Below are 16,757 nucleotides of genomic sequence, written 5' to 3' on the forward strand. Positions count from 1 at the left end.
TGACATTCAGTTTAATATGATATGCTAAATTAATTAAAGTTCTCTAAATATATAAATGTAAGGAATTTTATTTATTTATTATTATATTTCAAAAATTAACTAAATCAAAAGTATCTGAAATAATAGTTTTCAAGTTAAAATAAAAGTTTAAAATAAATGTTTTAAGTTAAAAAATGGAGAGAAACTTTAGGAAATCTTAGATAGAGAAAATAAAAGAAGGAAAAATAGCCAGAGGCAGAAGAGAGAGAACAGGCTGGTCACTCCTTTGAGGTCAGAAGCAACAGACTTGTCTGTGAAAGCAGGCATTGCCTTCTTTTATTTCATTTGATTTCATCTAAGGCTGTGATTGGAACTTCGCTGTAGTTTTTGTGTTTCTGCTCTTCTCTTCTCTTTTCTTATGTTCTTGTTTTTTCTCTTTCCTTCAGTGATTCTGCTTATTAACAGTAGGTGCTTATCATTACTAATGCACAATCAGCATTAATTAAACACACAATTATCTAACTGACTGCATTTGCACTACGTGTAAGGGGAAATGGCAGTGTTCCCAGGTAAAGTAAGTTATACATAAACAAAATTAAACTGCATGATTTAAAAAGTGTTAAAAATAAAACTCCGCATTAAATCCCACAATGAATTTGTCATTGTCAAAAACAAGTAAAACAAAATTATTCTGCAAATCTGTTGTTGGCCATGTAAACACAAAAATAATTTAAATTATTTTTATAATATAGTATTGTTCAATATCCAGTCAATATCAGACACAAAGTTAACCAGCTAGAACAGCAGTCTGTCTAAGGCTTGTGGTCAGATTAATCATTAATAATGTAATTTCCAGGTGTAAACAGAGAGTGGAAAGAAGGATATGAAAGTGAGAAGGATGGGGTGAAGAACCTCTGCACTGAAACGGATAATTCATTTTTCAGGTGAGTGTTCAGAGGAAACTGTAGAAAACTGCATTCATACACTAGTATAGAACAGGGGTGCCCAATCCTGTTCCTGGAGATCTACCTACCTACTCCCAACACAGCTGTGTGTAATTATCAAGTGCTACCTAAGAGATTAATTAGATAATTCAGGTGTGTTTTGATCAGGGTCGGAACTGAATTTGCAGGATTGGGCACCCCTGCTATAGGATATTGAAATCAGTAAGGAAAAAACAGATAACATTCATGTTTTTTTTTTTTGTTTTTTTGTCTATTAAACAGAAAGAACACAAGGATGTTGAAACAGCAGGAGTCAAAGCTGATCAAGATAAAATACAGCATCTATTTCACAGACTTAACCTTGAAGGCAGGCACCACAATAAACTGAAAGCTGCAAATGTTCTTCAGATAACTGAACATTCACTACAGTCTCATGAGTCTTGTGTTGAAGAGGAGCTGGTTCAGACTTTCATTGAAAAAATACTGATGATGGACTACAGAGCAAGATACATCAGTGTTAAAGAGACAATTGAACAGGATCAACAAAGAGATGCTTACTCGTCTGAAGATGAGGGTGATTTGTTTGAATGTGTTCTTCACATTACTTCATCAAACACAGTAACAGGTCAATCTGAGCGGATTCACCCGATGGATGTTCAGATGGCTGTGTTTCATTGTGCTGATGGTTTCCTGAAGCAGCTGATGGTGACTAAACTGTCCCGTCAGTACGCTCTGCCTCTGCTTGTTCCTGATCCATTCACTAAACAGATTGAGTTTCCTCTCTGGACATTCAGACAAATCCACAAGAGCTGGAAGATCAGAAACACCAACAATGAAATCATCAGTAAATCCCAGCCGATCTACAAGGCACAAACTCCAATGGTGTTTTTCTTCAGGTTTGGCTCTGTGTCTTCATCCAAGTCTCAGCTGATGAACAGTCTGATCAATGAGAAACACAACACGTTCTTCCACAGGAACTGCCCAGGCAGCAGCAGAACCAGAGTCCTGATGGATGGAGTGGTGGAGATCGCCTGGTTTTGCCCCTCTGGGAAAAACACGGATAAATTCACTGACTGTGTTGCGTTCTGTAATCTACACGGTGATGCTGGAGACCATGAGAAACAGCTACAGATCCTCACTGAAATGGCATCAGTCATTGTAGTTCTTTTGCCACAACTGGACAAGAATGACAGAAGTGCTGCAATGATGAATAACCTGTTTGGAAACAAAAAGCCACTCATTTGTCTTTTTACAGAGGATGAATTTACTGTAATGAAGATGAAGAAAAGAAAATTCAAAATCGGTTTGAAATACAGAAATCAGTCAGATGTGTCTGTAGAACTTAGAAGAACTATAAATGAGTGTCTCTCAGAAACCTCTTCCAGTTTCAGACTTGAAGATATGTCCAAACACTCAGATATCAAAGTAGATGAGGAAGATGATGACAGCAGGAGAGGAAGAGAAACAGCAGATGATGAGTTTACTGGAGAATAAAGATCTTACAAAAATCAAAGAATTATTTCTGCCCAGTCAGGGAAAACTGTGGCATCAGTGGAATCAGATGAACAAAGAACTACATCGACCTAAAGGAGAAGAAATAAAAATGGAAATAAGTACAAAAACAATAGAAATGAATAAAATCCGTGAAAAACAGCATGAATCTGACATGAGTGAGTTTATGAAGATCTTTATTAAAGAAATGAACTCACAAAATGAACATGGAAAGATGTTTTTCCTCAAATGGCTCAGAATCCTGTTGGATGAACATACATCAAGTGACCTTTCTGCTCTTCTTCACAAATATGATAAAGCATGGTCAGCAGTCTTGAAACTGAAAGACAGCAGTAATAAATCTGAACAACATAAAGCTAAACAAACTGAACTTGAGAAGATATCTGAGGAGCTTCAAGCTGCAACCTTTGGTTTGGAGCACATCATTAGGGAGATCGGTCAGATCTATGAATCATGTTCATCTGTGAAGAAGAACAAGAAAGACCTGCAGGTTCACTTCTCTTCTCTCCCGAGTCTTGCAGCAGAGATGATGATCTCTGGATTTCCACTGGAGCTGATGGATGGAGATGCTGCTCATGTTCCTGTGATCTGGATCTCTGCTGTTCTAGATGAACTCGTCCAGAAACTGGGAGACCAGCGAGTCTTTGTGCTGTCAGTTTTAGGAATTCAGAGCTCTGGAAAATCCACCATGCTGAATGCTATGTTTGGACTCCAGTTTGCCGTTAGTGCTGGCAGATGCACCAGAGGAGCTTTCATGCAGCTGGTCAGAGTCTCAGACGAGACGAAAACACAGATGAAGATTGACTTTATTCTGGTTGTTGATACTGAGGGTCTTCGTGCTCTAAAACTGTCTGGAAGATCAACAAGACATCATGACAATGAATTGGCCACATTTGTTGTTGGAATTTGAAATCTGACCTTGATAAACATCTTTGGAGAAAACCCATCCGAGATGCAGGACATTCTTCAGATCGTTGTTCAAGCCTTCATGAGGATGAAGAAGGTAAATTTGACTCCCAGCTGTGTGTTTGTGCATCAGAACGTTTCAGACGTCACAGCTGGAGAGAAAAACATGGAGGGAAGGAGACGACTGCAGGAGACACTGAATGAGATGACAAAACTCGCTGCTAAAGATGAAGTCTGTGATGCAGAATGTTTCAGTGATGTCATTAGATTTGATGTTCAGAAAGATGTGAAGTACTTTGCTCATCTCTGGGAGGGCAGCTCACTAATGTCACCACCAAACCCAGACTACTGTGAGAACATTCAAGAACTAAAGGAATCTATTATTTCTCATGCCGCAAAATCACATGGAATTATGCTGAAAGATTTTACAGTTCGTGTTGAAGATCTCTGGAAGGCTTTACTGAGTGAACGATTTGTTTTCAGCTTCAGAAATTCTCTGGAGATTTCAGCCTACAGGAAACTGGAGACCGAATACAGCAAATGGTCCTGGAGTCTTCGCAGTGCCATGATGGAAACTGAGATCAAACTACACAACAAAATAGAAAATGAAGTAATTCATGAGGTTGAGAAAAATTATCTTGAAACAGAACTGAAGAAGACAAGTGAAGAAGTCAAAAAATCAATGTCAGAATTCTTTGAGAAAGACAAAGATAAAGATATACTGATTCAGTGGAAAACATCATTTGAAATCAAAATCAAAGAACTTCAGGGAAACATTGTGAGTGACACACAGAAGAAACTAAATGAGGTTCTTAAGCAGCGAGTCTTGAAGAAAGAGATTGATGCTCAGAGGACACATCGTGAAGACACTCTTTATGAAAAGAGCAAAGAACTTGCCTTAGAGCTCAAATATAAAAATAATAATAAGAAACATTGAAGAAAGAGTTTGATTTCTTTTGGGAACAGTGGATAAAGAAGATCATCACAGACAACTCCAATCAAAAACATTGACATAATGAGAGATGTGAGAGAGATCCTCAGGGACATCTATGGAAGTGTTTCTGTAGATCACTGGAGGGAGAGCAATGAGTACAACGTTATCACTGTGCAGAGTTATTCAGAATATGTACAGTTAAAAAGACCCAGTGGATTTGTTAAAAATGTTGTCAGATCAGCCTAAAGAGGTGTTTGGTTTTGGTCCTCTATCTAAAGAGGATGAAGACCAAATAAGATCATTTGTCACAGATGTTGTTCATCAGACAGATGAAGAGATTCAGTCATTTAACATTTCAAAGATGGGCTACAACATCAGCTGCATTCAAAAACTCACAGGTTACATCAAGAGGAGAGTAACAGAACATCAGAAAGAACAAGTGAAATATGTGTTCAAGAATGAATTCTTCATGGAATTAGTACTTTCCATCTGTGAAAGAGCAAAACAGCTGATCACTGACCAACACAGACGGTTCAGGGAAGCCAATGATCCTGTCATATATGTTGAGAAAAAGAGAGAAGAGTACTATAGTATTTTCCAGAAATACTGTCATGGAGCAACATCAGCTGCTATTTGTGGTGAGATCATCTGTCAGAAACTTAAAGAGCCCATTGAGCAGAGTGTCTACAAGAAGACTGCTAGAGATCTGGCAAATGAAATGAGAACAGAATGTTCATCACTGAAAGGAAACAGATTAAAACTGGAGAAGCACATCCTGGAGACACTGGCAGAAGAGGAGGATTTTGACAAATACATGAAATACATTCATGAACCCAGAGATCACTTCAAGAGTTTCATCAGAGATGAAGTCAGTCAGTACATCACTGATAAGTTCAGTGTCAGTGTTTTACCCAAGATGAAGGAGAACATTGAAGTCCTGCAGCAGAAGATCATGGAAGCAGCTCATCAATCTACTGAACATGTTCAAGAGAAGAGCGGAGATGTTGGTTTGTGGTTGAAGAGTTTCACACAGCGGCTCTCAGATGAGCTGATCTTCTCTGAAAATGACCTCAGTGGAGTCAAACATGATGATGTTGATTTCAAACTCCTAGAAGATGTGATGAGAAAAGAACTTGATCATGTGATCTCTATATCTGACAGTTGTTTCAACACAAATACTTTGAATGAAAAACTGGACTTAAAGTTCAGACCAGATGAGCTTCTGTTTTCTCATTTCTGTCAGTGCTGTTGGGTTCAGTGTCCGTTCTGTGGAGCCTTCTGCACCAGCATCATAGAAAACCATCCTGGAGATCACAGTGTCCCTTTCCACAGAGTGAATGGAATTAAAGGATGGACTTACTATCAAACAGATGAACTCTGTGCTGATTTTTGCACAACTTTAGTGACAAGTAGAAAAAAATTTCGTGTTTCAGATAAGTGGTTTCCATGCAATGACTACAGAAGTGCAGAAGGAGATTATGAAAAGTGGGACATCACCCCTGACCCGCATGGACTGCCGTACTGGAAGTGGTTTGTGTGCACATTCCAGGAAAACCTGGAAAATCGTTATAATAAAAAATTCAAGGGTGACGGTGAGATTCCAGGTGACTGGAAAGTGAACAAACAAGATGCTATTCAGAGTTTGAATAAAATGATTGTTACAAACTAATGGAACAGATAAGACTTAAACCCGCTTTTATACCACTTATTTAAAGAACAATCTAAAATATAAACATACAATTCCCACTACATTATAAGACTTATCGTGGAAGGTGAGTCATTAGATGTGGAATTTTACATCCACAATCGATTCCCACTTGGTAACTGTAATAATGAACCAGGTAAACTAGAAATTTACTTTGATGATCTTCTTGTAGAAGGGATTCGGATGAACTTGAGCAAATAAGTCAACAGACAAAAGAAGAAGAAGAAACGTGGAGGAAAACAGGACAGAATCTCAACTGATGGAGCAGCAGGAGATTGTTTTTAAAATAACAAGAACAATTAAACTTATGCGAAAACAGGAAGATTTGAATAAGAAAATTATGAGAATGCTGAAAGAAATGATTGAGTTAGTGAACTTTAATTAGGAGCTACAATCTCTCACAAATGATATTAGAGCTTTGAGACTCCAAACGTCTGCCACAAAACCTGAAAAGCCTTAAAGGGCAGTAATGAGATATACATTCTTTTAGAATTTCGTTCAACTGTTAAGACTGCCACGTATGTATACTTTTTGTTAACTGTACCATGATTGTGCATTTTGCAATAACGTTGCAGAATGGACCTTCTTTCTTAAAGTGTTGTATTGTGATATGTTTTATCTTATCTTAAAATGTTGCTATGCAGTTTAGAAATAGTTATTTGCTTAGCCTACGCCTTTAAGATGTTGGAATTGTTTAGATAAAAACTTGCTTTAATGAAAAAGATGCTGCAATCACTTCATCTGAACTTATGCCACTGTGAGGTTGCTACTTGGTGAAGGGTCATGCTTCCTGTATCCATAGCAACCTGTGTACGTGAATGTGTGTGTGGGGATGTTTGTGTTCACCGAAAAAGGAATTTGGAAAGAGATGTATTGTTTTTTGTGACTATAAAACGTTATGGTTGGAACACAATCGCCGCCGCAATTCAGGGGGAAGACTTTACGCTATTTACTTTCATTGTTATTTGCTTAATGAGTTATTGTTTTAATAAAGCGAAACCATTTCCTATGGTGATGCGTTAAACTTATTTTAAATAAGTCTCTGAGTAATTTATTAAGAGTAAATCTATTATTCTACTTTATACCTGAACCTGCATTATGAGTTCAAAGTGGCAATGACCTCAGCTGAGCTGATTTAATCTAGACACTGGTGGGAAGAAGTATTGACGCTTCTATTTTTATTAATTTTTATAAATTTTTACTCATATTTTAATAATTTTTAAAAATCATTAATTTATACTTTAACAATTTTCCTAAGTAATCATGTGTTCTGTTATATTAAACTATTTCTATGTATGCTTGTATCTTCAGAGTACAGACTATAGTTACTAAAACACAAATTTAACATAATAAAAAGAATTTGATCTTTTCCTGTCACTTTGGCATAAAATGTTTAGCTTTCTTCATGCATTTCAGAAGACTTCTTGCATTCTGCAGAGATCCAACTCCTCAGGTACGTGCCACCATAAGCCAAGATATAAAGTTAAGGAAAGTAAGAAACCAAGAGAAATATATGTCTTAATGTTTGTTCTGTACATCGGCTTCGGAGATTAAACAATTATAATCTCCTTTGCGGTAGAAGCTGCTTACATGTAGACTAGCCACATGTGAAAACTGTAGCGGTGTAACGATTCACTCGTTTTCTCGATGCATCGATTACAAACTCTGAAGATGCATATGCATCGATCTTGAAACATGATTTTTTAATCGTGAATCGCCGATCTCGGACAGTATTCGATTTAAAACGCTAAGAATCGAATAAATCGCGATTCAGTGCTTTCAAAATATATACACATTAAATTACTACAAGCACGAATTAATGGAGACCTTGAACAGTGTTCGTGCCGTTTCTCTTCACGCGCGCCACTATTCACCGCTGGAGACTGTCACAGGATTGTGCTCGCGCTCCGTTCGTCTCTCCTGAGGACTCGTGCCCAATAATACTAAAGTGAAGTAGCTTTACTTTTCTGTAGTTTGTCAATGGCTCTCTGCATCTTACCGACGGCGTTATTTGAGCAGTCGAAAGCTGCGTAGGCCTAGTTATTGCATGGACGGAGCAGAAATGTAAGTGTCTAAATCATACGCACAGTTCCACTGAATGATAAATGTGTTTTAACAATGCTGATGAACCGAATGTAAGAAGGAAACTGTTAAATTAACCACAGCATTAACAACGACCTTGAAATAAGAGCGCGAGGTTTATCTGATAATCAGATGCATGAAAGTAGCGTTTGTTGCTTTAGCAAACAGACATCTGGCGCGTTTTCTCTCAGAATCATCATTGGCTGATGGAGAGGAAAAGTTAAATAGCTACTATAGCATTTTATTTTGTGAAAATGAGATAAAGAATTTTCACATTGAAAGAGAAGTGATCTCGCTCTCATAGACGTGCCAGGCTATATGCAGCTAAACTGAATAAAAGCAGAATGAACTGATGAAACGTTAAGAAAAAACACAATAAATAAATACAATTTATGAATGATGCAGTGCTAATTGACATCATTTATTACAGTACAGAAGCTATAAAGTATATATTTTTTTACTTTATTCTGTGCAGAAAATTGAAATAATTGCTAATTAAATGTATTATATAAAACAATCATAAAATTGCCATTATTTATTACAAATGATTGATTATTGTCCAGCAGTGTATTACAAAAGTAATAAAAAAGAAGAGAATTCCTTGTAAAAAAATAAAATAAAATAAAAATAATTATGATAATGATAATACATACTGTAGGCTACATACATACAGTGATTGTATCTGACATTTCTGTCACTTCTGAAATGATGGCTACGCCCCTGGTGTGACAAAATGTTAGCTTATAAATAATACTTTTAAAGCTCTTTTTTTTTTTAAATCTTGGCTTACATACATTTTTACGTATGCCATGTCATGCCATAGCATCACTAGAATCTAACAATGGACAAAAGGTATTTTTCTTTTCTTTTTTCTTCTTCTAACCAATGGTTCTCTAACCATAAAGGCTGCTGTGTAATTTGCCCCCTGACTAAGCATTTAAAGAATTTAAGGGAAGCATTTAAATAATCCTGTGAATGCACTTAAAGAATGCAGAATCGAATTGTTATAATCAAATCGAAGTTAATTGTGAATCGAATCAAATCGTTATAAATTTGCAAAAATCGTACTTGAATCGAATCGAAAACCTATGAATCGTCAATCAAATCAAATCGCTGCCTACCCAAAGATTCAAAGCCCTAGAAAACAGTAACTGAGAAGACATTGAATTAAAAGTAAATACAGCTTTTGTGTCTTAATAAGCTTTTCCACATACACACTGCTCCTTATAATCATAACATATACTTAAAAATTGATTCATTTCTGCAAATCAGTATTTGTGAATGAATGACTTGCTCTACCTGTTGCTTTGGTCTTCATCACCACCTGTTGGTGAGCAAATTAAACAGCTGATAAAGATTATGCATCTGTACTGTACTGCTGTAGAATATTATAGGCTGTAGTTTTAAACAGACTGAACATTTTGGAAGTGAAGTCTGAAAGGTGAATATGGATTATTGAATTTTTGATAATGAAAATGTGTATGAAATGTTTTGAACTGAAATATTCACAGCTTTAAAAGGAGAAACCGAAACAAGAGGGAGGGGAGGTTAACGTTTTTGATTAAAGATTACTAGGGCACATGAATTTAAAAAAAATAAAAAATAATGCAGTGCACGGATAAATTATTTATAATAAACTACAGTATTCCATTAAAAAAAAGAATTTTATTGTGACTTTAAGCGGCTTATGTTGTTATGAAAATATTCACATATTGGAATTCACATGACATTAGAACAGCCCACTGTCTGTGCCACCTTAATTTACTTACTAGTTTTCATCACTTTCGCTTTAATCCTCGGGAACTGACTCATTTGCTAAACCGAACATCGAATCAGAGTTCTCACTTGCGCTGATGGCCCTGATGCCGATTCAACATGTGAATCAGACAAACTGCCATTGACGTGAGCCTGACGTGTGGAACACACCAAACAAACTAACCAGAAAGATGCTCGCCGACGGCTCTTCGGCCGAGTATCAGCTTGGTGTGTCCTGATCTTAACGGTTAATCGACTATTAGGGGCTATGAATTACCTGTGTCTGTGCAGCTGAGAGTTTAGTTACTTAAAAAATGGCAATTTTAGACCCACATTGCTGATATAATAATAATAAAAAAAGTATTCAGTATTGGATTTATTTTATTAATAAAATTTGTGGGGCAGTGTTGACAACAAGTTTTTGTGCTCCTGAATGTTTCTCTGTGTGCACAGCATGAAGGGGGACAGAATGCCTAAGGCCCAGTTGCTAATAGGGGCCCAGAACGATGTCCTTTCGTGGCCAGATTGAGATCAATCTGACCTCCACACTGAACGTGATTGAATTCGAAAGCGAAAGTAAAAGCATAAAAACAAAAAGTAATTTGCATGCTTTTGTCAGTGTCAGCAACTGTACGCGATGCAGATTGCACGCTTCCCACATGAACTGCCCCAGCCCCAATGTAACTTCAGCAGAAGCTGATTCAATAAAAAAAATGTATTCGCTTAGAAAATCACCAAGTTTTATTTTGTCACAATATGTGTTCTTGTGTATATTCTTGTGTAAGTGTTTTTACAGGGAAAACATGGAAGTGTTTGGTGGCTTCTAAATTAATCCTTGTTTGGATCCTAGGGAATGAATGGTGCTAAGCTGAACACTAGCATAGTAGCACCGCGTGCTACAGCAATTGAGTGCACGCACTGAGACGGGAAAGTCCGTAGACGTGGAAAGTACATATCAACTCATCTAAGTTGTGTGAAGAACATAGTGGAATATGGAAAAAACGGTGGCGTTTTCCTTTAAGTACTGAGTAATATTAATTAACTACATGTACTTACTGTATGGTTAGGATAAGGGTTTGGTTTAGGATTACTTGCATGTAACTTGCTGTGTAACAAAGACACTTTAAAATAAAGTGTTACTATTTAAAAAAAAAAAAAAAAACATAAGCATGATGTAAAAACAAATAATAATTTGTGTCTTTCAACCCTCTACATTGAGAGTAAATCACTCACATATGCGACTAAATCTTCACTCTGGCGACTAAATGATGTCTTATATTAGCCAATGGCTAATAAATTCTCAGATTTTACTCGCCAGTGTTTTAGTTGGAGGCTAAGCATAAGTTTAGCACAGATATATTTCCACTCGTCGAACACTCTCTGACTGAGCACTTCAATCGATCTGTGCTATTTTTCAGTTCATCTCAATGGAAGCGCAGCGCACCTGTGTTCATGTATTTGGCGTACCTTAAACTGTAGTGTGAAGGCGCACGACTCACGTTGCTTTGTGGGCAAGTGGGCAAAACTAATGCACAAACGGCAATCTCATTGGCTGGTGGTCACTTATTATCGTCCCTGTTTTGATTTCAGCAAATCAGTTCCCGCAAACGGACACAACCTGATTAATATTCATGAATCCAGCAGCTCGTTTATCCTTAGTGCATTTTTTACTGTTCTTATTAGTAGAATTTGTATTATTATTGTTATTATCATCTTATCAGTAATATTGTTCGGTTTTTCCCTTTTATTTATTATTATTATTTTTTTTTTTTTTACAGAAACACTGAATGATGAACAAAGCACCACCACCAGTCCTAAATTCAGTTAAATGTCTATGCATTCATACATGGTTACCAAGTTAATTGCAATTACTAAAGTTCTATCATTAAATAGTACTTGATTATCCAGATATCATATTATAATGCTTGACTGACTGATGTTAAGAGTGTACTTTCAGGTATTTAAAAAGCTGTGCCATTTTAAAAATATATACATTATTATACAGTATGTGTGTGTGTGTGTGTTTGTGTTTATGTATATATATATATATATTATATATATAGATATATATATATATATATATATATATATATATATATTGCTCTATTTTTTTTTGTGGGGTTGTGGTGTTACCTGTGTTGATTATTGGCTAGTGTCATGTGAAAACGTTGAGCCTATCAGCAGTCTGCTGTCACGATATAAAAAAGAGGGACGTTTTTTGTCACTTGGGATGCGTTGTCACCCGTACCGCCCCTTTATGGAAGTTGGCACTTATGAATGGGAGAGTATTGGAGTGCCGCCTCTGCGTATGCTGCTGCTGTGTAGGCTGCCCCTGGCTTTGAGCTCGTCAATGAACAAACTACTGCATGTTATTGTTAGCGACTGTGCATAGTACCGTGTTATGAACATCTTCCGGTATGTATGAGGGCTATTTTGTATGTTTTGCCTCTCTTTTTTTTGTTGTTTTATTAGTAAATTGTTCTGTTTCATGTTCGACAGATTGAGTGACAGGATCAAGGGTTTCACCTTTATATTATGAGACAAGATGGCGCTTCTATTGATGTAACGCACTGCTTCCTTGCCCTGGGCTGGGCTGATTCCGGTCGTCTTTTTGTTGGAGTGAACTTTTTTTCTTTTTTTGGCGAGCCTGGACGATTCTTCCTCCTCGCCCAAAGAGTGAAAGTAAAAAGCGTGGCTGTTTCTGCGTTCGTTGCCCTTGTTGAGTGTGCGGGCGACTTCGTGGCCTCACTTTTTTTTGTGAACTGACTGTGTACTTTTTTGTTTCCTCTTTGATTTTACTTTTTTTTACTGTTTCTGTCCTAATGGAACGGTCATATAGAGGCGGGGTTAGTCGCGCTGTTAAACAGGAGGTTCCACCCGTTGAGTGTTGTGCTTATTGTGTGACCTTTACTTCACAACAAGAGTGGGTGTGTGTGTCGCGGTATTAAGCGTTGCCTGTGCTGGTGTGTAGTCGTGTGGTGAACTGGGGGAGGGTCAAACAAAGCAGCACAGCCGCCGCAGCCCTCCCTTTAAGCTTTCTTTGATGTATTTGTATTTATGTTGTATTCTGTTTTTTTTATTTATTGACGTGTTGTACAAGTGTTTATGTTTTCATTTTTGTTGACAACGTGAATAATTTAGCCCTTGAATGGTAATGTTATATGAATGATTTTAAATTTTGTCGTGAATAAAGCTGCTTTCATTTTTTTGTACTCCCAGGCCTATGTGACTCTCTGCTGCACTGAGGGACCCATTTTTCGGTTCTACACGTAACGACCTGTGCGCCCCCCTAGTCTTGGGGCTGGCAGTTTCCCGGTCACATATATACCGGTGGCCGTAGGTTGCACGATTATATATATGGTTGTTGCTTTATACAACAGTTCCTTCCAGATACCTGACGCCACTGGCCACATTATATATTATATATATATATGTCTATAGTATTCAGTCTGGCGAGTAAACTAAAAAGTTAAAACGTAAACTGAAAAGTCAATTGCCAAGGTGTCCATAGAGGGTTGTCTTTAACGATGTACTAACATTTATTTTTCTCATTTCATATTTGTACAGTAAATACAGATATGAAATGAGAAAAATAAATGTATTAGTACTGTAAACGGGGTGAAGAAAACACTCGACAAGAGGTGTGTCAAATTCACTGCTACCACCGGAATGGGTGGGTTTATTGTCCAGTGAAGGGTGCCTGTATAAGAAGTGTCCTGACTCCGTTTCCCGCCTGGTTGGGTGCGATACCCGTGTGTCAGCCTGCGCACCGTGCTCTTTCGAGGTGCCACTCAGGGTTGAAAGTGGTGTCTGGAACGTTCGCCCAAGGGTGTGGGCTGTCGGTCACGCAACCAAAACATCGCTGCTTTCTGTGGAAGAATGAGAGTGGGATTAGTCCCAGTGGTGCATTCGGGAATTCGAGAAACCCCTTCTGTTTGAAAACATGTGCTCCTTTAAACGTGCTGGCTGATGGGGAGCAGCTGCTGTGACCGATCAGCGGTGAACGAGGACGTTGCAGGAATGGTTTAACGTTGGTTTTCCAGGGCTGACGCTGATTCCTCTGGGAGTGCTCGTCACCTTCCCCCCCCCTAAGCGTCGTTCTGGTCCTGTGCGAAGACCATGTAGACAGTAGGGTGTGAAATCTAGGGGAGGGTGGGGAATGACCCCTGACAAAGACCTCATAAGCCTGTCCAGATTCCCGGGAGAGTCCATCGGCGTTTCGCGTTGGGCAGCCCCAGACTCGATGGCGGACTTCAAAAGTGATGAAGTCCCTGGAGCGCACCAACTACCGCGAAACCGAACCGCGGAGTCACCCTGGCAGGTTGGTGTTCTCATTGGCGCGGGCCATCCACTGTAGGGGCGCGTGGTCGTTTACCAGGGTGAACTTGCGGCCTAGGAGGTAGTACCCGGAGCTCCAGGGACTGCCCACCTGATGGCCAGGGCTTACCTTCTCCACGGCGGCGGACTTCCTCCGCTCGGCGGGGACAGCTTCCTGCTGATATGGATTATCGGATGCTCCTCACCTTCCTGGATTTGGGAGAGGACCGCTCCTAGTCCTGTGTCGGAAGCATCCGTCGTGCAGCCAGGAACGCCGGTGCAGCTACAATCTCTCCTGGGCGCGGAGTACCGGCGGGGAGGACTTGAGTGCTGCTTTCACCTGGGAGGAAGGCTTCTTTCGCTGACGGGGTCCAGCATACTTTTCTCCTGCTCTGGCCCCTTCCTGGTCAGGTCCTGTCAGGGGGGCGGCTCAAAGAGGAGAAGTTTGGGATATTAAAACAACGGGTAGATACAAACCCCGCCAACCCCAAGAAGGCTTCGTACCTGGGTCTTTGTCTTTGGGTCTCTGGGGCGGCCGTGGATGGCCTCACTTTCCTTTTCTTGTCGTTGCGGCCGGATGAGCTCGGTCGTCCGATTGGTAGCCCCGGGTACTTGGCCTCAGAGAAGGGCTAGGTGGCATTGACTGGGGTTGTGCGGTAAAGCGGTCCAGCCCCGCCGGAGCTCCGAAAGCACCCATACGCAGACGATCCAGATGTTCGTGTCCCATTCCTCGGAGATGTGGACCACGACGTCATCCAGGTAAGCGGATGGTTTTCCGGGCGTACGCTTGGTGAGGCCGCAGGAGGATGTCCCATTCATCCGCTTGAACCGTCGCAGGGGCCCCTTGTGTAGGCCGATGTAGGTAAGGGAATGTCCCGGTACTGCCAAGTGGGCCACTGTGGGGGTGGAGATAGGCGGTTTTATCTCCTCGGCTTGGCGGTCCTCTAGGTTTATAGAGCCGGTACCTGCCAATAGCCTTTGGTGAGCTCCCTATGGGTGCTGATATACCAGGTGCCCTTCCCGACCGGTACCCAGCAAAATTCGCGTCCCCCGAGGCATGGGGTGTACCGCGAATGGGAACTTCGTTCAGGCTGGTCGGAAGTCGCGTTACATGAAAGTCGAGGGTTGGCATTCCGTGCTTTGGGACCATCACCATGGGGCTGGACCCACGGACTCCGGGATGCGTTCATATTACCCCCAACTTCAGCATCTGTTTGGACCCCTCGTCCTCACTAGCCTGTCCCGACGAGCCTCCGGGACTCGGTAGGGCCGTGTGCATCTAACCATGACTCCTGGGGGCCGTCTCGGATATGATGTTGTATCTACGATTGGTCTGTCCCGGGCTGAGAGTGAGAACACATCCTGGAACTGACTGTGACCTAGGTTTGCTGCAGCTCCGTCTTCTGGGCAGCCCGAAAAGGTGGGGGTTGGACATCCACAACCACGGGCTCAGGTGAGACTCAGGGCCGGCTACTTGTGTCCCGGTCCCCACCCATTTCTTTAGGAGTTGATGTGGTCGAGTTGCTGCAACCGCCTGCCGTCGTCCCGCTGCTGTCCTCAGGCGGTATAGGTGCACAGCCCGTCCCAATCCTCTCCACACGACCCGAGTAGGGTCCACTTCCAGGAGGCCAGAAATATTGCAGCTGGCTGGAGCTGGAGTACCAGGGACCATGACGCGGTACTCCCCGGATTTTCGGAACTACCAAGAACTGTGGTTGGGCTAGACCCGGCACGCACAACCACAATGTGTACGTAATGACTTGCTGCTTGGCGCCTGTTGGGCCATGGTGAGGTGTTCCCGGACTAATGGCATCACTCGTCGGTTTCGATCGCGTTCCCTCATTTGCCCGGACATGTTTCGATGACGGTACGCTATGCGGGCCGGCTTGCTGCTCGCCCACGCTTCCCGGGCCACGTCAAGAGGCCCCGGGGTTGTCGGGCCGAACAGGAGCTCGAAGGGGGTGAAGCCAGTGAGCCTGGGGAACTTCGCGGACCCCAAAGAGTCCGTAGGGGATCATCATGAGGTCCCAATCCCGCCTTGTCCCTCCGCCGCCACCATCACGTCTGAGCATTAACTGCTTGAGGGTTTGGTTAAATCTCTCTACGAAAGGCCATCATTTTGGGGGTGTATAAACAAGTGGTCCTCAACTGCTTCAAACCCCGCAGCAAGCCGGCAGAGCGGTCAGCCATTAGCCGTGACATGAAGGGGGTTCCCTGTGTCAGTCAGGATCTCCGAGGGGAGGCCGACTCGGCTGGCCAGCAGAAACAGCTCCCGGAGGATTGGACTGTCGCGTGGTGGCCTGTCCGCAGGGGGACTTGCTACTCTGGGTAGGGGGGTGGCAGGGTGTAGTGGGTCGACTTGACACATGGATGTTCTTTCGTAGCCCTTTGGGCAGACTTCGCCAACGCGCCGCCCCACTATGTCCTTTTCCATGCCGCGTCGAGAGGGCACCTTCGATGATAGGCAGCGGGATGATGCGGGCTGGGGGAGTAGTCCTGGGCGACGTGGTCCTGACAGGTCGGTGCAGGCTTGGCAAAACCGCTTTACCCTCAAGGTCGTCCACAGGCCCGGCCAATGGAAGCGCGGTCGCGGATGCGTTGAGCCGGATATGGCTGCGCGCGA

The 16,757-nt window shown here is 41.4% G+C and overlaps 1 pseudogene; it reads left to right on the top strand.

Moving 5' to 3' along the window:
- The first annotated feature begins 532 nt into the window (after positions 1 to 532).
- LOC109090254 lies at positions 533 to 6,449 on the top strand (annotated as a pseudogene).
- Positions 6,450 to 16,757: the final 10,308 nt, after the last annotated feature.

This window comes from Cyprinus carpio, chromosome B21 (genome assembly GCF_018340385.1).
Source record: "Cyprinus carpio isolate SPL01 chromosome B21, ASM1834038v1, whole genome shotgun sequence".
NCBI lineage: Eukaryota > Metazoa > Chordata > Actinopteri > Cypriniformes > Cyprinidae > Cyprinus > Cyprinus carpio.